This window comes from Rhodnius prolixus, unplaced genomic scaffold, assembly GCF_049639745.1.
Source record: "Rhodnius prolixus isolate KJV_2025 unplaced genomic scaffold, Rpr scaffold_21, whole genome shotgun sequence".
Lineage (NCBI taxonomy): Eukaryota > Metazoa > Arthropoda > Insecta > Hemiptera > Reduviidae > Rhodnius > Rhodnius prolixus.
In genome coordinates, this window is record NW_027411606.1 from 1,467,666 (window position 1) to 1,492,197 (window position 24,532).

Here is a 24,532-nt window from a genome sequence, read left to right on the forward strand (position 1 = left end):
CATTATTTGGTTCAATAAAAATGTTCCAACGGTTTATATGTAAGTAGATTTAGTTCGTAACATGTTAATAGTGTTTGGCCGTATTTATTACTGTAAAAGTAAATTGCTAATTACGATTATGTATTTGGGAATTATGAACTTGCACGTAAATATTCATATTTCTCTCATTTAAAGGGGAGAGTAATCTCCATGAAATTTAAACTAATAATGTAAAGTTTAATAACGTCCTAGAATTATGGACCTTAGATTTTGCAAGGCTCGCACCAGTAGTTTTAAATTCTAACTTATTGAAAATTGAGTTTTTTCTAAATATTTGTAAATTACAATGAAAACAATTGTATAATAAATAATAGTTTATATAATTTTTAATTTTTGTTCTCAGCGTTCTTTTGACATTCTAATGGTAATTCTGATCTAGTTTAAATCAAACAAATGGCTGGGTTGATGACATTTTATCCAGTGTAACACATTTTAAATCCTAGAGCAACAGTAAGTACTTACATGTTTTCAGCTTACAGCATGCTTTCTCAGTTAAGATATTACTTCGTATTATCTAAAGTAAATAATAAAGTATACAGTAATAGATTAGATACCTAGTATATGCTATGATTTGCCTAAATTCAAACTATCGGGAAGGTACATGAACTTAGATTTACGTGTTTTTTTTTAAGTACATTTGCTTACACTTTTATGATTTTCTATCATCTTAGGGCTTTTTAGTATCCAAATTGGTTAACTGAAGTGAATACTCATAAACATTCTTTTACATATTCTATGTTTCTGAACCTCACCTTTAAAACAATGCTTTTAATGTGTTCTGTGATTTGTTTCAAAATTAATACTTTAGGATCTGTAATTTAAAGTTTTTTTTTGTTTTTTTTTAAACAAAATTAACAATGGCAACGCTCAAATGCATTAAACAATAGTCTGTTTTTCCTACATACAAGGTGCTCTTTCCCCATTATCCCCCAATCACCACATAGTTTGATATAAGTGGTAAATTGTTGAAGTAAGTGATGATTGTAATACTCGCCCTCATCCGAAGGGGACAGTTTTCAGCTTACAAAGTATGCTAAGTAGATATTAGTATTTGAGCATTATCAAAGTTTCCTTTGAGCAGAATGTAAAACAAACTTCACAAAAAACCTAATGGTTATATAGGAATCAAAATGGTTAAGCTTGTAGAAAACTAAATCTCCAAACCTTGCAATCATAGTTTTAATATGTACACAATTTATAAAAACACATAAACGTCCAACTTGATAGTTGGGACCGTTGTTAATATCTGGATCAGTTAGCTTGTTTTATTTGGTTTGTTCTAAATGAATGTGTTTAAATTTCTAAGTTCTGAGTAAACCTTACAATACATGAAATGTAGGATGTGGTCTTATTCAACAGTAAGCCAAACTTATAGTTGCTTTCAGACTAAAAGTTCAATCTTTTCTTTAAAATATAAAGCGGTACATCATTTTTTGTTTTCTATTTGTCATCTTAAATTGGAGGAAGAAGTCTTAAATTTCATTTTTCAAATTTCAAACTAATAAAGGTTCTTTGACTTGTGGGAAATAGTAGAACGGTACTTTAGCCGTTGCTCACACCGCAGTGTTGAGCAGGAACCAAGGTATGTTAAAGATTTGCTCAATTTCAAACCCAGTTCTATGATATTGAGTCAGCTAGAGGTCCGATTTTTTTTTTAAAAAGCTCCATTGAGCAAGTATGATTCCATTTCTCATCATTCGTCTTTAGAGCTTTGTATCCATCGCTTTCTACACGTAACAAATAGCTTACGAGTAAATTAGGATATGTTTCTATAAAATCGAAGTTAATTATTACTAGTAATGTAATCCGATAACTTCCGATAGATATAAGAAAATAATTTTAGGACGTTAATAAGTTTAGTGCCCTGTAGAAGTAAAATACAATATTCATGGTCAAAACTTGCTGGAATACGGTTAGGCAAGAATGGTTTTTTGTGGTAGGGGGCAGAATCCCGAGCTCTACCTCCTCGTGGTGGCCCCCGGTAAACTGCTCTCATGAGCAGGCTAGCAGGGCCAGTACCTTAAATTTTAGCTACTGCTGCCCTTGGATCTGGAAACAGACGAATGGGTTTGTAATGCACTCAGGAATTAATACCTATAACTATTTAAGTGCCCCTCCATCAGTAGTGGTTTAGCTGCGTCTAGGCAGAATTTCAAAATCATCCCCAAAAATTTGTGTAACATAATGTAAAACCATTTTTGTCGGTCCTTGATACCAATTTAATTTTGTGTACTAAATGCAATGAAAGTAATCAACTAAACGCAAGAGTTAGTTTTACTGAAAAGATTTTATCAGTGAAAACTAACGTACACCGTACTTGAGTTTCCTTGCCCAATCTGTTGTAATTTATTACATTTCCCGATCTCCAATTAAAAACAAATTTTTGTCTGCGCACTTTCCGACGCTAAGTAGTACAGTTTTCATAGTTTTTGATTAGGTCCTTGTTACACAAGCCATAAACTTGTATTTTGAGAAGCTGTTAGCTATTATAGACTTGACCATTACATAGGCAAAAACTGTAGTGATATTAAAACTATCCGGTAGGACAGTTGTATAAGGGTTGATCGTCAAAAAATATACGAAAAAGCGTAACGTTGAAAAACACACAATTTTGACAATTTATTATTTTTTTTCTGACGCAAATAGGGAGTTTTATATATTATATTCAGTTTAAATTGTTCTTTTATTTTCTCTTACTTAAATAAGGAAAGTATTTAGTGGTTGTGACCACTTCTTTGCATTCGTAATAGCAGTGTACAAGAATAATCTCTTGTTTCCTGACATCTTTCACTTTATCTTGAATCCTGCTATCTAAAAAATTACTCCAATAGTAGTCTAGAAAGGTTGATTAGCAATTAAAGTTTAAAAATTGAAAACGAATATTTTTATAAAATTGATTCTATTATTCAATAACTAGATTCACTTCAAAATGAAATACTTTATTTTTCAAAATAAAAAAATATCCTTTCGAAAATAGATAAATGATTTATTTGTTGTAACATTTTTAATTCGAGATCAAATTTATTAAGTTACACCAATTATAAAGCTCCATATTATGGTGCTTGTGGAACAAGGAAGGTACTCTTAGGTTATACAACATGTGCTTATCAGTGGCTTGTCTTTGCTGTTGGAGAGATGTCGATGAATTTGATGTTGATGGTTGTTATTGCTGCAATATTTCCTGTAACTGGTATTTCGTACGTTTGGAGATAAGAGTTAGTAAACCTGCACAAGTAAGTTGAAATACTATCTCTCTACTTGTAATACCATAAAGGTAGTATACAGGGTGAACCAGTAAGTATTGTCCATAGGCCTACTGCGTGTAGTACATCTAAAGTGGAGTTCAATGACGTATTGGCCAACTTCATATTTTCCTCTGTTCTTGAGTGACGTCACTTTAAACTTTTTTTCTAAAATCATTACTTTTTTCCAATAAAAATTACTCAGAAAGTTTTAGTCCGAATTCGATTCTGATGACATGGTTAGAAAGACAGACAAATTTCCTAAAAATTGACACCATTTTGAAGCATAAATTATTCTCCAAACTGCCTTCATCTTCCACCGGAACCTAGGAAAATAAAAGTAATCGAAATTTTTAAGAAAACTCATTAGGCTCTTATGTGATCATTTTCAGACCTAGGTGCTGGCACTTTTCATAAATGTTTCCTTGTTTAATGGGCTTTCAAACGGTATATCATTTTCCAGGATTCCTTTTATCTTCGTATGAGAAATTGCGTTTGTTTTGCAAGAAAACGTGTTCACGAGCATACAGCAGTGATATTGTATTGTGTTGTTTAATTAATTAAACTCTTGTGGATGGAGCTGTAGTCAATTTTTAAAGTAGATTGTCTTAAAATAAGGTAGTCTAAGGTTACTTATTGCACAAAAAAAAAAAATCTAAACTGAAATATTTGACAAAATGTTAGAATATATTTTAAACAAAAATTCATACAGTGGTATTTATTGACTCCAAATTACAATTTCACAAATAAACATAAACTAAAAATAAACTTCATAATAATAGAAAAATAAGTCTTTACGTGTGCAGTATGCAAAAAGCATGAAACTCACCACAAAAACGAACAAGTCATTGAACTCCACTTTAGATGTACTACACGCAGTAGGCCTATGGACAATACTTACTGGTTCACCCTGTATATCTAGTATACTAGAAATAGTATAATAGTATATATCTATTATTTCCAAATTCCTGGCATTAATTCTGTGTTTTTGTTAATTGTTATTTTATTTTTTAATTTTGTATGATTTCGGGTATATTCTCTTTTTTTTCATTGAGAAATTAATTCAGTTTCAATTACTATAAAAGACTTGATAGTGAATATCCTGTGTCTTTTTTAAATGAATTTTCATGAATCATAAAATTATGTACTAAAGTGGCTATAGAAGTGATCCCAAAACTCGATCTCAGACCGAGGCGGTCTAGTTGCATTACACAATGTTGCATCATCTATGTCAAACAAAACGCGGTCTAGACTTTTTCGCGATGACGAGCGATCTGGTAGTACAAAATTACAGATTTCAACGTGGCCGCCCTGCCACCTGATAATACGAAATAAAGATTCAAATATTAAGAAACTTTATTACTCATTTTTTATTTGATTTTCGCGACATACGAAAATACTAGAAGATCCTCTTCATGTGACTCCAGTTCAATACACAAGCGGTGGTATTCCCCTAATTGTTCTCTCTTCTTATAATTTCATGCACCCAACTTATAGCAGTTATAGCTAATAGCAGAAGGAGTCGTTTGAGCTCATGCTCAATATCTAAAAACTAAAACAAATAACAAAAAAACGCATTGCTATTTTTCAAGGAGAAAGCCACCAAACTGAACTGCTCTAACAAAAGCATCGCGTCCTGTGCGACATCCCCATATCGCAGACCGCCGCGACGACCGCTGGATCGCTGCCCGCCGCGACAGACTTAGTCTTAGACTTAAGTTCGCTGAAAGCGTCTAAGACTAGAACTCTAGGAACTCTTACTAGTTCATTAAAAAAAAAGAAAAGTAGTTTCTTTTGTTAATGCCAAGATTGGACTATCATCTTTTCATGTCAAAATATAATCTGGACATCTGCAGCAATATTAGATCGGATTTTCTTACTTATTTATTAATTTAAATGATTACGGTTGAACTAATTTTTCTACTAACATCTATTACATAACTTGACTGACTCAAAAAATACCATCTCACTAATTTGGGTTCAGGTCCGAAGTATTTATCAATTAGTTGAACGAATAACTGAACATATCTGCATAAAGTAGAAAACAGTAAGTACACGGCAACTATATTTCTTGATTTAGCTGATCTATCTGGCAATTTTGACACGTTGGACTGCTGTACAAAATTAGGTAGACTTATGCTATTAATTACATTATTCAAATCATACGATATTTTTTAGAAGAACTAACTTTTGTAGGTAAGATTAATAAAATTTTAAATTATTAATTATATTTTATTTTGGTAGATTATGTATGAAAATAAACGAAAAAAAAACAGCTGGAGTCAGTCAGCTGCTTAGATAACCTTCACTTATCAGCTGATCAGCCTGGTCAGTTACCGTCGGCCATCTTTAACTCGTTCGTGGTATCTCTTTATTAACGTGATTTTTTAAGTGAATATTAGTGCTTGTTATAGTGAAATTCAGGTTTATAAATTGAGTTTAAGTTATACTTAGTGCGTGATATACAGTTTTAGTGTAAATAGTGTTGTGAATTATTTAAAAAGTGTCAAGTGTCAAGTGCTATTGGACTGGTGATCTATTGAGATGCTGATGAACTTGGATATTCTTTAAACAAGGTAAGACTTTATTATCAATTAATTAGTTATATTTTTATTATTGCATGAAAACAGCATGTTATCATTTAATTATTTCTTACAAATAAATATTATTGCTTCGTCTTGGCTATGTTCAGTGTTAGTTAATTCTTTAATTTTGAACACTACAAAAAGTATTTAAATTGTTATTTAAACCTTTTTGATGAATTCTTTGATCTTTTCCTTTTAATCACTGTAGCTCAAATTTAGATTCTTGGTTTACACGGGGCCAAAAAAGTCTGTGAACACTTACCTAAATTTTATTACTTTTATCTTAGTAGGAACTTCTTTTTTCTCAAATGAGATTATACTATTCGGTAGAGAGAAACCAGGGTTGTTTATTTCAGATAAAATCTTTTATTTTTTTTCAACAGGAATATCATAATGAAACGTTAAACAAAACAACACAACGCATGAATGCAAAAAAAGTCTGTGAACACTATCAACATAATAGATTATTCTTACACATTGTACATGTATTATAAATTTTAAAATCTTGTAGGACCTTCTTTGTTTCTAATCACTTCCAACAAGCGAGCTTTCATCGATCCTACTAATTTTGTAGTCGTCAACGTTGGAATTTTATCCCATTCTTCTAAAATAGTATTATGTAAAAGCCATTCCCAAGTTTTTAGTGCGGTATGTTTCGGGTCGTTTTCTTGTTGGAAAAGAAACGTTCCATCCAACCCCAATTTCATTGAACTTTCACTTAAATTGTATCTTAATATTTTTTTGAGCGCATGTCTTGGGTTCTTCTCGTATAGTCTTCAGAATTTACCGATTATGAACGGAATTAAGTTTTGGTGGATGTCCTACTATTCACACTTCCGTATTTTTCGTACTTATTAATTATATTATGCTCCGTTAAGGGTTTTTTTAACTATCTTCCCTATTTCACGAATACTTTTTCTTTCATTTCGCAACTAAACTATAAGTTCAAGTATCGGACTAGGAACTTCCATATTAGTGGTTAAATAATACTAATTAGATTATTTATTCACTAAACTGACTGATATGATTTCTACAATTCAATAGGGTTCTTTGGAACTATGTTCAACTGTTTTTCTGTTTGTTATCTATGTAAAAATTTCGATTTGTGCACATTTGTACGGTTGTTCACAGACTCTTTTTGCATTCGTTTGTGATGATGTTTTGTTTAACGTTTCATGATGATATTCCTGTTGAAAAAATAAAAGATTTTATATAAAATAAACAACCCTGGTTTCGCTCTACCGAATAGTATAATTTCATTTGAGAAAAAGAAGTTTCTACTAAGATTAAAGTAATAAAATTTAGTTAAGTGTTCACAGACTTTTTTGGCCCAGTGTACCTATGTTGTTTTGCGGAATTGATTTCTAAAGATTCCTTTTCTCAAGTGTGCTTGATTTTAATTAGTTCCTTTTATAGAACTCTATGTAGAACATTTAAATCCAAAATCAGAAACTCCACATCATAATTCGCCCCTCATTAATTAGATCCTTGGGTAGATTCAGAAACAAATAATTAAAACTGTCCGGTAGGACAGTTGTATATTAAAACTGTCCGGTAGGACAGTTGTATAAGGGTTGATCGTCAAAAACTGCACGAAAAAGCGTAACGTTGAAAAACACCCAACTTTGACAATTTTTTTCTCTTTTTCTATAAAAGATAAAATTCCCAAATTTTCTTTAAAATAAAGGGCAAACCCTCCTTTATAACTGTAATTTTTTTGCAACAACCCAGATCTAATAGGTTTCGAGAAAAAAGTTGCTAAAAATGAGCAAAAACGACTTTTTCAAAAAATGTTCTTGTTCTTGTTCTTCTTGTTCTTGTTACCATTTTTGTAAAACAACGTAGCGCCTAAACGCGCGAACCGATTTTCATGAATGAGGTATCGTCCGATTCGGAATTTTATGTAGATGTGCCTTTTGGGGGTCTCGACCCTGTACATCGAATGGGAGAGGAGATAGCCCCCTTTATGTAAGGCCTCCTCCAAAATTATTATTACTAATTACTCTGTAAATCTTGGCCCGATTTTGATAAAATTTGGTACGATGATAGGGTTAGAGCTCCCCTACGTAACATTAAAGCGGCGATCAGCTCTTACACTTGTTAAGGGGAAGTATAGCGATCGTTGCAAATTATCGACACGTGAACCGATTTTCATGAATGAAGTGTCATTCGAATCGAAATTTTGTACAGATTTGCACTTTAAAAGTCTCGATGCCGTGCCTCATAAGGAGGGGAGTTTGCCCCACCCAAATAAGGCCCTTTCTAAAACTATTATTACCAATATTTCTATAACGCTTAGTCCGATTTTGATAAAATTCAGCTCGAATAAGTGGTTAAGGCTCCTCTACGTTGCTGATGCTCTTGCACCTACTAAGATGAAGTACTGCAATCGTTTAAATTATCAATGAGTGAACCGATTTAAATCAATGAATTGACGTTCGATTAAAAAATCTTTGCCTCTTTGCCTTTTAGGGAGAAGTACTGCAATCGTAGTTTATTTTTCTTACTCCTCTTAAAAGGAAGTACTGAAATCGCAGTTTAATTTTGCTATTTACGTACAAATACCTTCCTATGTTATTCAAAACGCTTTTTCAAAAAGATTGTTATTGAGGATGGATGGGAACGCAACTATAATCATTCTTTAAAAAGATCCCTCCAGTGGAGGTTACGGTTCCGACTTAACACCTTATCAGATTATAATGATAGAATTGCTTATTCCAAATTTTAAAAAAGTCTGTAAAGATTGCGAAATAGACAAAAAGGGAAATCTATCCAAAAGGTACAAAAATCTCCTTAACAAAAACTTACAGTTTAAAATGTTAAGTATAAGGGTTGATTAAACGCCAAAAGGTACACAAATCAGCGAGTACCCAACATTTCATTAATATTTAAGTAATTCTACTGCATTAATTTTCATTAATAAGTTATTTTTTAGAATTTATTAGATGTCACAGACCCTTATGCTGGCCATTTTCGTCTACAAAATATATGTTCAAGTAGCACTGTAGATTGACTGTAATATCTAGTTATTTATAATAATCAAACTATTAATTACAGGTTAAAAAGAAAAACGTTATAAAAAATATAAAAAATTTATGAGGCTAAAAAATTCAAAACTTCTTTTTATAAAAAACTTACATCAATGACTTTGTTTATTTTATTTATTTATTTTTATTTTTAAATAAAAATCGTCGGTTTAAGTTCATTCTTCGATTAAAGTAATTGTTATTGTATGAAGTAGTCAAACGTTTATAATAATAGATAATAATTATCTGGCTTTATCGCAAATAATATAGTTTTCTTCAATTACATTCTCAATCTAGGTATTCATCCCACAATGTTGTATATATGTAATATAAAGTAAATAAGATATGCATATTTTTAGGGCAGCTAATTATTCCAGTATTTGAGTATAAGTAAAATTAGGGGAACTAAATTAAATTACAATTGAGAAATGAATAATTTTTGTTGAATAATCTACTTGTTATTAACTGTGTGTTATTTGTGCTCACGAATATTTCGGTAAGACGAATTCAAGACAGTAGCCTACTCTAACTTTGTCTTTTTCTACTTTAACATGCATGTACATATATATTATAACAAAAAAATATTATAAATGAAGTGGCCAGCATAAGGGTCTGTGACATCTAATAAATTCTAAAAAATAACTTATTAATGAAAATTAATGCAGTAGAATTACTTAACTATTAATGAAGTATTAATGAAATGTTGGGTACTCGCTGATTTGTGTACCTTTTGGCGTTTAATCAACCCTTATACTTAACATTTTAAACTGTAAGTTTTTGTTAAGGAGTTGATACCTACTTCAACTTTCGTTAAGAAGAAAAGCGAAGGTCTTCCTCCCCTTTCGGTGAATTTTCAGACGGTTTTTCTGTTTGATAAGAAAATTCAATTGCTTTAAGAAAATGAATTCGTTTATGAAATTTTTCTACTCCCAATGCTAAAAAAAAAAAATGTTTTAAATGTTTTATTGGCAATCTATTTCATTATATAAGATAACTAACTTGAAAAGCAAATAAATTAGAGTTGACGCGGAAAAAATAATTTGTATGTAATGAGTATCTGAAATAATAACATACATAACGTGCAAATATTACTTCATTTAAAGAAAAAATGCCAGCTCACGCTTAAAACATCAAATTTATTAGTGAAAGAATGGGAGCAATTTATAGAAATGCTCAAGATTTCAGTTTACTTAATATTTTATTTTTTTGGCTAGCTAATGGAGTATTTTTTTTAAAAAATTGAAATTGCAGTCTGTATATTAGGAAAAAATTTATTAGTTATCATTTTTCTTTTCTTTTTTTTAATGAAGTAACTTAATCAGTATGTGAATAGGGAAACAAACAGTAAGAACAAAATATTAGTTCATTATAATTTTTATTATAACTTTTTTAACTACAATAAATTACAATTTGTTTTAAATTATCATTTTTCTTATAGTTAAAACAATTCAAACTAATTTAATGTTGTTTGATTATTCATAATGTTCCTGAAGACAGGACTCCGAACATGGATCAGGGTCCGAAACTGATGTAGAACTGGATCCAACTAATGCCTTGAAGCAGAAGAGCACAATTGGCCTATAATGCACAGTTACAGGTATGATAAAGTATCTAAAGTAATATGATTGATTAATTTTTTAACCAGTTAAGCTAGCTAACTGTTACGCAGGTTATAAATAAGAATTTAATCGGTTACACTGGCTAACTGCTTTTACTAGTTAAAGCAATTACACCAGTGTAACCAGTTAAAACAGTTATGCTCGGTTAACTGGTTAAACTAACTACTTAATCGGTTTTATCGGTTGGCACTGATTAATCGGTTAAACTGGTTTTACTGGTTGACTGGTTAATCACTGAAACTTGTTACTAGTTAATCGGTTAAACTAGTTTAATTGGTTACCATTGTCACTTCGCTTTGCCTAGCAACTTATTTTCTTCTCCTACTAACTTATTTTCTTCAATTATCCACTTACTCTTTTACCTATCCACTTATATCTCTTATATAGGCTGGTAGGTAGATCAATAAGTGGCTAGATGAATACAATAAGTTGATAGGTGAAGAAAATAAATGATGGGTGAAGAGAAATAATTGGATAAATGGCAAAGGTAACCAGTTGAACTAGATTAACTAGTAGAACTAGTTTAAAGGAATAACTAGTTAAACTAGTTAGCCAGTTAAACCGTTTAACCGATTAAGTACTTAACCAGATAAACTGGTTAACAAAGTAGCTAGTTCAGCCGATTAACTGGTTGACTAGATAAACTAGTCTATTTCTAGTAAAAACGATTACCTAGCTAACCAATTTAATTATCTGAACTGTTAGAAAGGTTAACTGATTTGAGTTAAGTTAAACCTTAACTATTTTAACCAGTTTACACGATTTATTATTTAAACAGTACAACCTATTTAACGCAGTTATCTGGTTTAATCGGCTAATGGGTTAACTAGTCGACCTGGTTCACTAGTTAATTGACCAAACTAGTTTAACTAGCTTATTGGTTTTACTAGTTGATCAGTTAAACTGGCTAACTGGTCAAGGATATACCTGGGTAACTAGTTAATCGGTTAAACGTGTTAACTGTTTATCGGTCAAACTAGCAACTGTTTAACTGGCTTAACTGGTTAAACTAGTTCAATTGGTTACCTTTGTCATTTATTAAATTATATTTTTTTCACCTATCAATTGATTCTTTTAACTGTCCACTTCTTGATCCTACGCTTATCCTTCTATGTTGGAGAGTTAAGTGGATTAGTAAAAGAATAAGTGGACAAATGAAGAGAATAAGTTGTAAGGTGAAACGAAATGACAAAGGTAACCAGTTGAACTAGTTTAACAAGTTTCGCCACTTAACCAGTTGGCTAGTTTGACCGATGAACAGTTAACAAGTTTAACCGATTAACTTCCTACCCAGTTATACCCTTAACCAGTTAGCCAGATTAACCGATCAACTAGTTAAAAGCAGTAAGCTAATGAAACTAGTTTAATCAATTAACTAGTAAATCAGGTCGACTAGTTAAACCCATCAGCAGATGAAACCAGTTAACCAGTTGATAGATTGTATTGGTTAACTAGTTAATTGGTTAAACTGGTTAACTACTTTATCGGTTAACCAAGTTCCATTAGTTAAATTGGTTAACTAGGTAATTTGTTTTACTGGATGGCTAGTTTAACTGCTTAATTAGTTAATCGGCAAAACTGGCTGGCTGCTTTGTTAACCAGTTTAACTGGATAGGTTAAGGCTAAGCTAGATTATATTAGGCTAGGTTAAGTTAGGGTAGGTTAGGTTAGGTTAAGTGTAGATTAATAAGGCTAGGGTAGGTTAGGTTAAGTTGAGTCTAGATTAATAAGGCTAGGGTAGGTTAGGTTATGTTAAGTTAATCTGAGGTAACCTAACCTACCCCCCCTTTTACTTAGGTTAAGTTAGGCTAGGTTAACCTAACCTAACCTAACCACACTGATTTACTAGTTAACCAGTTAAACCAGGTTCCAGTTTAACCAGTTAACTATTAATCAGCCAAACCGGCTACGCATTTCAAACGATTAACTAGTTAACCAGTTAAACCAGTCAGCCAGTATAACCGATTACCTAGTTAATCAGTTTATCTGGTTTACAGGCTAAAAGGTTTATTCAACCCGGTTAACTAGTTAATCGGTTTTATTGGCTGTCTAAGCCAAGGTTACTTATTACTCATTTATCCAGTTAGCCTGTTTAACCGGTAAGCTAGTTAACCAGTTAAACCTGTCAACCAGATAAACCATTTAACCGATTAGCTAGTTACGGATAAACTATTTTACTAGTTAAACCAGTTAGCCAGTTTAACTCAATAAACCAGTTGGCTGTTTGGATTACCAGTAAACCTGTTCTACAGATACACCAGTAAAACAAATTTAACCGATTAACTGGTTATGCAGTTTATCCGATGAACTAGGAAACCAGGTAGCTCGTTTAACCAGTTAGCCACGTAGCCAGTTTAGCTGATCACATGCAACATGCAAAATAATTTTAAAGGACTTACGTGAATGGTGGAAGTAAATATTTAGTGCAACGTCCTGAAAAGGATCCTTTCTTGTTCACTGCACAAATTTCCTATTTAATAGACTTTCCCTTGGCATCTAAACAAAAAAAAGTTTTGTATTGTTATATAAAGTATTTTGATAAATTGAATAATATGTATAATAAGATGTACTGCTTTTTAGTTTTTTTTTATATTTGTAATAATATCTATTTATTTTTCTTCTTCTTATTATTATTTATTTATGAACGAAACATTTCCTAATAAGTGTTGCATTTTCAATTGATCTATTCTTACTAAGATAAATGGAAAATTGAAATAAAATGGAAAAATAAAGAAAACAAATGTAAAGAGACTGATCATGCATGATTTTTATCTCATTTCGTAGATTTAAAAAAGATTACAAACGTTTAAGAGAATTATTTTTAAAAACTGATTTTAAAAATAAAATTTCACTAACCTTTGTACAATTATCTTTACAGGTATTGCCAGCAATAGAAGTAGTGTCAATTCCTATCCAGAAATCAATGCTGTGCAAAGTGTTGCAATGAAAGAGATCAACACGAGCATCGGCAGCCTGAAGTAATGTCATATTTACTTATGTAATTCAAATAGCTAATGATTATACTTAAATTTTGTTAATTTCTTAAACTGTAGAACGTATTATAATTATTTAATCTTAAATAAAAATATTTATTTCCAAAGAACTTAATTAAGTCTGTTTACTTCTCCTTTCCCTTAATTTACAGTAACCTAACCTTTGGAACCCCAACACTGTGAATGTTTTTATATCAGCTGATTCTCAGTTATCGATGGTGAATAAATAAATGCATTTACCACATTAAATCTACAATAATTCAATCTTTATAATTGAATAATTGAATCATCTAAATTAAAAACATTCAAGCATATTGGATATAGATAAAGTTACGTTTACAATTAACAGGATTTATCCTGATGAGACATACATTTACATAAAATAGAAACTATTAAAAATAGTTAGTCGCTAGCGTAGGTAAGAAAAGAAGTTCAGAAAATCTATATTTTCTATAAACAACACCGTTAATGAACAAAAAGTAAGAAATGGTCCAATGAACCAGAGGAACGCGTAAAGCTGCTTCATTACAGCAATAGCTGTTTATTTTGGAACCGTTCTATTCATTAGGAAATCTAAAATCCAGTTTAGAAGGTTTCTATTACACCTAAAATGTCTTAGCTCATGAACAGGTAAGCTGACTTAATGAAATGCATTAGAGATGTTGTCGATAAGATAAACGACATCAATACGACAGTACTTAATCCTAATCAAGCAATATTCAAACAACACGATAATAATAGTTGATCGACCCGCAAAGGAACCACACTGCTTAGAACACACTGAAGTTTTAAATAAATTAGAGCTGGATCTAATTTTGGTGCCCAATTTACATTATATACATCAAGAAAGAAATAAATCATTTCAAGATTGATAAACCCTACATTATTTCTAAAGTATACTAATTCCGTATTCTAAAAGATCTATTCCGTTTTTCACAAAGATTGTTTCAATTATAACCATGTATCTTTTTTAAGAAAATGTATGTTAGATTAAAATATACTTTTAATGCAGCTGGCCGATCTCTGACCAAACAATAAGGTTGTACAAGGTTAGCACTGTCAAACCAGTGCAGAGCTTAAATTATATACTTTCAACTTTTAATAGCCATCAATTTTAGTGGTGTGCTGATAAATTTTTCTATGAGAAGATTGGATGATATAATTATTAAAATAAGAGATATTAGTTATTAAGATTGTTTTATCCCTTTTAAACTTCTATTTTGAGACTAAAAAGGCGAACGAAAACTACATGCAAGAAGATAATTACTTAATTCTGTAATAATTGCAAATCACGCGTAGATTCCTGTCCAATATGTAACAGGTTGTTTAAATTTTTCACAGTCAGTGTATATGTTTTAAAATAAAAATAAATAATGTAAAAATTTCACTTCGTAACAATAAATATAAGTAATAAAACAAATAAACTTACTTACATGAACGCATCAGCAATGAGTTGAATGCAGGCAGCCAATGTCTAAGCATGGTAGTACAGCCAGTGAAGTAACATTAATTTCAATAAATTGAGAAATCCAAGATTTGTGATTTCCTGCAATAAAAAAAAGAAAAAGATATTTGAAAAATTAGATGTTACTACAATCATGCAGAATGAATGCCTGAATTCAATAATTCTAAAACTAATAAAATATAAAAATAAAACATATTTATAAGAAATATTTTAGATGACTTACTTTTTCATTGAAATCCATTTACTTCTTGTCCTGCCTGCACTTGTTAATCCACTATTGAGTTGTAATAAAGACCGTAGAGTTCCTCTGAACTGAACACCCCCAAGTAACTTGTACATCAGCTGATAATAGCCCTACCATATTGGAAGGGATAACCTGACATTAGTATCAGCTGATGAACGAAGTTACTATGACAACGGGATATTGTGCACTGATTAGTTGGAATCATTGAAATGGTATAAATTGATTGGCTTTGAATTGGTGATTGAAATTATCAAATTAATCAGTTCAAAACACTAGGAGATTTTCATTTATTTATTAAAGGACCAACCCGCAGCGAAATGGTAAAAAGAGAAAAAACATTTAACACTAGTTCAGGATTTAGTCTGAGTACAGATAATGAGCATGCCACGTTTAACTTTCCTCTTTTTTTGGTTAATGAAATTAGTTCTTTTATAAAAGAATTAACATTGAGAAAAGCTCTTAATCAAGATAAAATCTCAATGAATTAATAAATTTTTCCTCGTTATCACTAGTTGTTTATTAACATAGCTGTTTATCGAGATAGTGGTAAGAAAAGAAATACCTAGGTAATGGAAGAAATACAGATTAACAGAATGCATCTCGTCAGACAGATCAAGAAATGAGAAAGCCAATTCTTGAGACGGAAGGATGATCTGAATAAACTTTTATGGGCTTTTGTTTCATTTTAGTGACCAAGAAATCACTTAGAGTTATTTATTTATTTAAGTTAAGCTAATTCTGTTCATTTAGTACACGGTTCCTTTGCAACTAAATATTTGAATTGATTCTCCTTTTGGTGTACACTTTATAATTTCTGATAAAGGCTGTTATTATTATTACTTCTTAAAAAAACCTATAATTGGTATATTTTAGATATTTATCTCTTAGCTTTTCTATATTTTCTTAATTCTGACAGACTTTTGAAAGGAACATTTCCGAAATTACACATACTTAGGGAACATAAAAGCACGATATGTTTGAAAATGACGAATGTATTTCAATGAACATATTTAAAGCATTACTATTATTATTAATTTATTGTCAAAATTTAAAAGGGAACTCTAAAGATTTTTCTCTTTTAACATTTTAATTTTTATCTGATACTTCCAAACTGTATCTTCAATATTTTATTAGAAAGTTAAGAAATATTTTTAAAATACTTTCCTTAGTAAGGTATTTAAGACTTAAAGGAGGTTTTAGGAATAAGAGGGAATTTGTAACATTCAGTAAACTTTAAACCTACAAAAATTGTAAAACATGCGAATTGAAGATTTTAATTTTAATGTTCTTATGTATTTTAATTGTAAAGGATAATGTTTTAGCAAGAAGCTTCTTATGCTTACAAAAAATAAGATTAAACACTAAATGCCACCGAGGTATCCAATATAAGCATATTGGACATAGATAAAGAGTTGCGAATACAATAAACAGGATGCAGGGAGACACTAGATAGTGCACAATTAATAAAATCTAGATAGGATATCCTGACGAGTTATACATTTATTTAAGATAGAAAGTACTAAAAAAATTGATATCGTTAGCGTGGGAAAGAAAAGTAGAGAATTTAGAAACAACACCGACGTTTATTTTATAATCTTATAATGAAGTAATATTTGCAAGTTAAGTATGTTATTATTAATTTATATTTCAGATACTCATTACATTCAAATTATTTTTTCCGCGTCAACTCTAATTTATTTGCTTTTCAAGTTAGTTATCTTATACATATAATGAAATAGATTGCCAATAAAACAGTAAAAACAAAGTAGCATTAAAATGTCATAAACGAATTCATTTTCTTAAAGCAAATGAATTGGTAAATTTACATACCAACAGTTACATTATACCCAAATTGCGGGAAAATATTACATTTATTGAAAACATCGGAAGTTATTACTCATTTCCAGGAAATTCAAGCTTTAGTGCTGGTAATATTATTACCAAACAGAAAAACCGTCTGCACATTCACCGAAAGGGGAAGGAAGTCTTTCGTTTGTTCTTAACGAGAGTTGAAGTAGGTATCAATTATTTATTTTTGAATCTACCACAAGGATCTAATTAATAATTAATAAGGGGTTAATAAGAACCCTATTGAATTGTAGAAATCATATCAGTCAGTTTAGTGAATAATAATTTAATTAGTATTATTTAACCACTAATATGAAAGTTCCTGGACCGATTCGTGAACTTATTGTGTAGTTGCGAAATGAGAGAAAAAGTATTCGTGAAATAGGGAAGATAGTTAAAACAAAAAACCTCAACAAAGCATAATATAATTAACAAGTACGAAAAATACAGAAGGGTGACTAGTAGGCCACGCAGTGCACAGCCACCAAAACTTAATTCCGTTCATAAACGGGAAATTCTGAAGACTGTTCGAGAAGAACCCAAGACAGTGCTCAAAAAATCTCAATAAAATATTATGATACAATTTAAGTGGAAGTTCAAAAAAGTTAAGTTTGGATAAAACGTTTGTCTGCCAACAAGAAAATGACCCGAAACACCGTACTAAAAACATAGGAATGGCTTTTACACAATACAAACCGGCGCCTAAACTTCTTACAACCCTTCCACAATCGCCAGACCTTAACCCAATCGAACATTTGTCGGATGAAATCAGTCGCCAAAGAAATAAAAGTGAACTAAGAAACCGTGAACTATTAAAAAACGCTATTTTAGAAGAATGGGATAAAATACCAACGTTGATGACTACAAAATTAGCAGGATCGATGAAAGCTCGCTTGTTGGAAGTGATTAGAAACAAAGAAGGTCCTACAAGTTTTTAAAATTTATAATACATGTACAATGTGTAAGAATAATCTATTATGTTCATAGTGTTCACAGACATTTTTTGCATTCGTGTGTGGTGTTGTTTTGTTTAACGTTTCATTATGATATTCCTGTTGAAAAAAAATAAAAAACCCTGGCTTCCCTCTACCCAGTAGTATAATTTCATTTGAGAGAAAAAAAAGAAATTTCTACTAAGATGAAAGTAGTAAAATTTAGGTAAATGTTCACAGACTTTTTTGACCCAGCGTAAACCAAGAATACTAATTTTGAACTCATAGTCGATTAAAAAGAAAAAGAATTCATCTAAAAGGTTTAGAAATCTATTTAAATACTTTTCGTAGTGTTCAAAAAATTAAAGAATTAACCAAAACTGGACGAAGCAATAATATTTATATTTAAGTAATAATTAAATGATAACTTGCTGTTTTCATGCAAGAATGATATAAATATCATAAAATAATTGATAATAAAATCTTACCTTGTTTAAAGAATATCCAAGTTCATCAGCATCTCAATAGATCACCAGTCCAATAGCACTTGACACTTGACACTTTTTAAATAATTCACAACACTATTTACACTAAAACTGTATATCACGCACTAAGTATAACTTAAACTCAATTTATAAACCCGAATTTCACTATAACAAGCACTAATATTCACTTAAAAAATCACGTTAATAAAGAGATACCACGAACGAGTTAAAGATGGCCGACGGTAACTGACCAGACTGATCAGCTGGTAAGTGAAGGTTATCTAAGCAGCTGATTCCAGCTATATATATATATATATATATATATATATACATATATGTATAGATATATATATATATATATATATATATATATATATATATATATATATATATATATATATACATATATGTATATATATATATATATATATATATATATATATATATATATATATATATGTATATATGTATATATATATATATATATATATATGTATATATATATATATATGTATATATATATATATACATACATACATATATATATATATACATATATATATATATTCATACATACGGTAATCTACCAAAATAAAATGTAATGAATAAATTCAAATTTTATTAATCTTACCTACAAAAGTTAGTTCTTCTAAAGAAGATCGTATGATTTGAATAATGTAATTAATAGCATAAGTCTACCTAATTTTGTACAGCAGTCTAGCGTGTCAAAATTGTTAAATACATCAGCTAAATCAAGAAATATAGCTGCCGTGTACTTACTGTTTTCTACTTTATGCACGATATGTTCAGTTATTCGTTCAACTAATTGATAAATACTTCGGACCTGAACCCAAATTAGTGAAATGGTATTTTTTGAGTCAGTCAAGTTATGTAATAGATGTTAGCAACTTTAATCATCTAAATTAATAAATAAGTAAATCCGATGTAATATAGCTGCAGATGTCCAGATTATATTGTAATGAAGTTGACCTGAGCAGAGAAGAAAGGCCTAGATTGTTCTGGGAGTTGGCTGACCAAAGTCTATAACGGTCCACCACTGTGTAAACAAAAGACCAGGCTTTACCTGAGCCGGAGAAGAAAGGGCTAGATTTTTCTAGGAGTTTAGTGACAGTAGCCTATAACGGTCCACCACTGCGTAAAAGCAAGCTAAGGGAGCGGCCCCAGTCGGGGTGGGGGCAATTTGTGTTTTCCCAGTCAGTGAGTCGCAGGTGGGGGTGAGACAGTCGGAGTCGGAGTGGGAGAGTCACAGTTGGGGTGACAGCTAGTGAGTTGCAGCGAGACACAGTTGGAGAGAGTCAGAGTTGAGTCGGAGTTCGGCAGAGTTAGCCAGTTGGGCTGTTAGCCGGTTAGTCGATGGGCCAGTTAGTTAGCTACAGTTGAGAGAGTCAGTGTTGCGGAGTGCTTCAGAGTTAGCCAGTTAGGCGGTTAGTGAGTAGAGCTTTGTTAGTGCAGCAGAGACTCGTGCAATTCAGTGCAGTGCGGACCAGTAGTCAGTCGTGGAACAGTTTTGGGATGTTACATAGTGAGTAAGTAACAGTAAACTGTTGTGACTGTTGTAAATGGTAACTGTAATGAATAGCGGTAGTTGCTTGTAAAATGTTAATGTTAGTAATGTTAATGTGTCAATAAATCAGACCACTTATAAGTTTAGCGAGTTTTATTATTTTTCAAACCCACACATAAATTAAATTAACTAGTGGCAGTCACTAGTAGTAGTTGTAAAGGTTTTAGTAAAAGGACAAAAACTTTACAATATTTTGACATGAAAAGATGAAGATCCACTCTTTGCATTAACAAAAGAAACTACTTTTCTCTTTCTTAATGAACTAGTAAGATTTCATAGAGTTCTACTCTTAGACGCTTTCAGCGAACTTAAGTCTAAGAGTAAGTCTGTCACGGCGGGCAGCGATCGAGCGGTCTGCGGTATGGGGACGTCGCACAGGACGCGATTTTTTTGTTAGAGCAGTCTAGTTTGGTAGCTTTCTTCTTGAGAAGTAGCAGTGAGTTCTTTTGTTGTTTTAATTTTTAGATATTGAGCATGAGCTCAGACGAAGAACCCTCCTTCTGCTATTAGCTATGTTATAACTGCTATAAGTTGGGTGCATGAAATTATAAGAAGAGAGCAAAAATTAGGGGAATACCACCGCTTGAGAATTGAACTGGAGTCACATGAAGATAGGATCTTCTAGTATTTTCGTATGTCGCGAGAATGAAATAAAAAATGAGTAATAAAGTTTCTTAACATTGGAATCTTTATTTCGTATTTCAAGGTGGCAGGGCGGTCACGTTGAAATCTGTAATTTTTTACTACCAGATCGTTCGTCGTCGCGACAAAGACTAGCTCGCGGCGGTGGACCGCGTTCTGTTTGACACAGTTGATGCAACATTGTGTAATACAACTAGACCGCCTCGGTCTGAGATCGAGTTTTGGGATCACTTCTATAGCCACTTTAGTACATAATTTTATGATTCATGAAAATTCATTTAAAACAGACACGGGATATGCACTGTCAAGTCGTTTATGGTAATTGAAAATGAACACATTGATTAATGAAAGAGAAGAGAATATACCCGAAATCGTACAAAATTAAAAAATAAAATAAATATAAAATTACAATTAACAAAAACACAGAATTAATGCCAGGAATTTGGAAATAAGAAACACAAGTCTAGATACCCTCACTATTTTTATGGTATTACAAGTAGAGAGATAGTATTTCAACTTACTTGGGCAGGTTTACTAACTCTTCTCCAAACGTACGAAATACCAGTTACAGGAAATATTGCAGCAATAACAACCATCAACATCAAATTCATCGACATCTCTCCAATAGCAAAGACAAGCCACTGATAAGCATATGTTGTAAAACCTAAGAGAACCTTCCTTGTTCCACAAGCACCATAATATGGTGTAACTTAATAATTAACTTTATAATTGGTGTAACTTAATATATTTGATCTCGAATTAAAAATGCTACAACAAATAAATCATTTATTTATTTTCGAGAGTATATTTTTTTATTTTGAAAAATAAAGTATTTCATTTTGAAGTGAATCTAGTTATTGAATGAATAATAGAATCAATTTTATAAAAATAGATGTTTTCAATTTTTAGATTGCTAAACAATCTAGCTAGACTACTATTGGAGTAATTTTTTAAATAGCAGGATTCAAGATAAAGTGAAAGATATTAGGAAACAAGAGATTATTCTTGTACACTGCTATTACTAATGCAAAGAAGTGGTCACAACCACTAAATACTTTCCTTATTTCTATTCAATTTTAAATTTATATTCAATTCAAATTCAATTTATATTCAATCAATTTAAACTTATTGTAAAAATGTTTATAAATTATTTTTAAATAATAAAAAAAATAGTTAATTAATAATGTTGTATTTATTTTTCCTTTTAATCTCTTAAATAAAAAGAAATTAAAAATAATTTTAAAAAAACAAAAAAGAAAACATAAAAACAATAGTTAAAAAAGGTCTACAAAGTCTAGAAAGAGAAATATAATTGTTAAAATAGTGATTGTTCTGCTACCTAGGAGTAACAGTACAAACTGTAGTTCATTTGTTTATTAACTCCATTGTTTTTATTAATGATTATGTAGCTCAAGCTTTTTTTAATTAGGAAATATTACAGTTGGATGGCATTAAGTATGTGTCAATTATTGGCACCGGAAGTAAGCTAAAATAAATGATTTTATGCTAGGAAAAATGCATAAAATGTTTCTTGCTTGTCGAGTTTGCAATAGTACTATTAGACTATATAGGTAAGTGATTTCGCTGGGCGGGAGGGTGGGGCAATTATATTCACTAGACAGACATCCGTATTTCTTATTTGATTTGAAATAGTTTATTTTATAATTCGTATAGAAGGACATTCATGTATGTTTATGATAGTGATTTTTAGACTAGACTGACATATCTTACTTTTTTCATATTTGATTTGAATATTTTTTATTACAATCTTATTTTAGACTAGACAGACATGTGTCATCAAATCTTTTTCATATTTGATGATGTGAGACTACAGTAGATACGTTTAAGGTGACGAGCGACAGAGCGATCCTCTCCCCTCAAACACTCAAGTCGTACTGAACAAAAATCTTGACAATTGTATAGTTTTAGTGCTACCTGGTGGCAAATATGTAAACTAAAATGTGTTTATATAGTTGACAGGTCCAGTAAGTGCTGCTACCTTGTGGCCATTTTGGAAACTAATGTTTCATTTTTACTTTTTTAATGGTTTTCACTTCTTGATTTTCAAACAGAACGACCCATAGTATACAATCTAGGATTGCCTTCAATATAAACAATCAAATGCAAAAAGAGGAGCATTACTGTGAAATTAAGAGAATATTTCCAATGGTTTTTTAACCTTTAACTTCAGGTTTTCCTTTTTTTTAATTAAACGCACTTTAACAATAAATCTGTACAAACATGTTAATAAAACATCTTTAAAACAGTTTATTTTTATTTTTGGAAATTATTTCTATCATCCTGTTGTCGGTTCGCTATCAAAGTTACGGCTTTAAGCATTTCATTAGTATGCCAGAAGTGGAATGTACACACAGAGCAGTCAAGAATTTGAAGTTACAATTGCAAAATTAATAATTCAATAAATTGATTAATATATTTAATTTGAATAAAAAATGCTGTAAAAAAATTACATTTATTTATTTTCGAGAGAATGTAAATTCATTTTTAAAAAATATTTTTCAATTTGAAGTGAATCTAGCTACTTAATAATAGAATTAATTATATAAAAATAAATATAATCAGTTTTTAGACTGTTAATGTAAAATAACGAGAAGCAAAATGAACATTAAAAAGTTGAACTTCTAAAAAAAGTAAGAAAGGGATTCAAGTAAGCTAGCTAGCTTACAGAAGGGCCCTCAGCGTAAATTTTTTAATAAATAAAATTTTATCTAATTTATGTATCCCTATGTATAACCCTGTTATTTAAAAAAAATCAGAAAATTAACTGCATTATATGAAGTAATAACTCCACACAACACAAATTTGAAACGAATATTAACACTTTTCATGTAGACTGATATTATTTGTTTCAGAAAAATTAAGAAATACTGATATATCTTATTAGTCGTAGTTGGCAATTATAAAAACTACTTTCAATAAAACGTTTCTTTAAAAGAAAATTGAAAAAAATAAAATCTTTAACAGATAATTGTGGTACATACCATGTTCAACATTTATTCTAATAGATTCATACAGAGACTGATAGGCAGAATCCGACTTGAAGATGAAACATTTTTAAAGCGTCTGATTTTTGGGGTTTAAAACTCCTGCATACAAAAAATATGTTTCCAAGAGTATGCTAGAACTGGCCTTAATAAATACATACATACCTTAATAATTCAAATTTTTCCACAGCTGGAACTTCATGATGTTTTTTAGTTTTCCAGTAGGTTGCGTCAAATTAAATGTACTATTTTATGTTACCTAATACTGTAATTAGTTATGGATAATTTAAACTTTTCATGGTATACCATACTTGGAATAGGTTCATCAATAAAATTTCACTTCATACACACATACCACTCATCAAAGTTTATCACGTTTCTGTAATGACTAATTCTGCCGATCTTGTACGTACTAGTTATTAGATTAGATTAGATTAGACTAGGGTGGCCTCAAGGCCTACGCCACCGCGACCCCTTTGGATCTATTGTGGCTCCCCTCACTTTAAAGCTCACCCTCCAGACCTGTCCTTTTAATCAGACTCTTAATGCTGGAGAGCGACTCTACGTACTAGTTAATGACTAATTAGTATATTATTAAACTTCAACTGGTATTAAAGTCACATTTGTAATGATTGAACTAGGTCTGATAACTATTATTGATAAAACCCTATGTCCATGAACAGACAAGACAGAAGACACCCCCCAACCCTTTAATGATGTAAAATATTACGTTGTAAATTAGCCCTGAAGATGACCTAGTCCCTAGGTCGAAAGCTCGGCAGAATAAATATATCAAGACTGAAACTGGCAGTTATTTTTTCC

At 30.9% G+C, this 24,532-nt stretch overlaps 1 protein-coding gene across 1 annotated transcript in view; it reads left to right on the forward strand.

Annotated features, from left to right (window-relative positions):
* Positions 1–13,619, forward strand: part of LOC141455096 (uncharacterized) — a 29,454-nt gene extending 15,835 nt beyond the window's left edge. Inside the window, exons 4-7 of the mRNA XM_074129957.1 lie at positions 383–489; positions 5,526–5,857; positions 10,386–10,489; positions 13,390–13,619. The gene's annotated coding sequence lies outside the window, so the exon portion shown is untranslated. The remainder of the gene's footprint in view (positions 1–382; positions 490–5,525; positions 5,858–10,385; positions 10,490–13,389) is intronic.
* Positions 13,620–24,532: the final 10,913 nt, after the last annotated feature.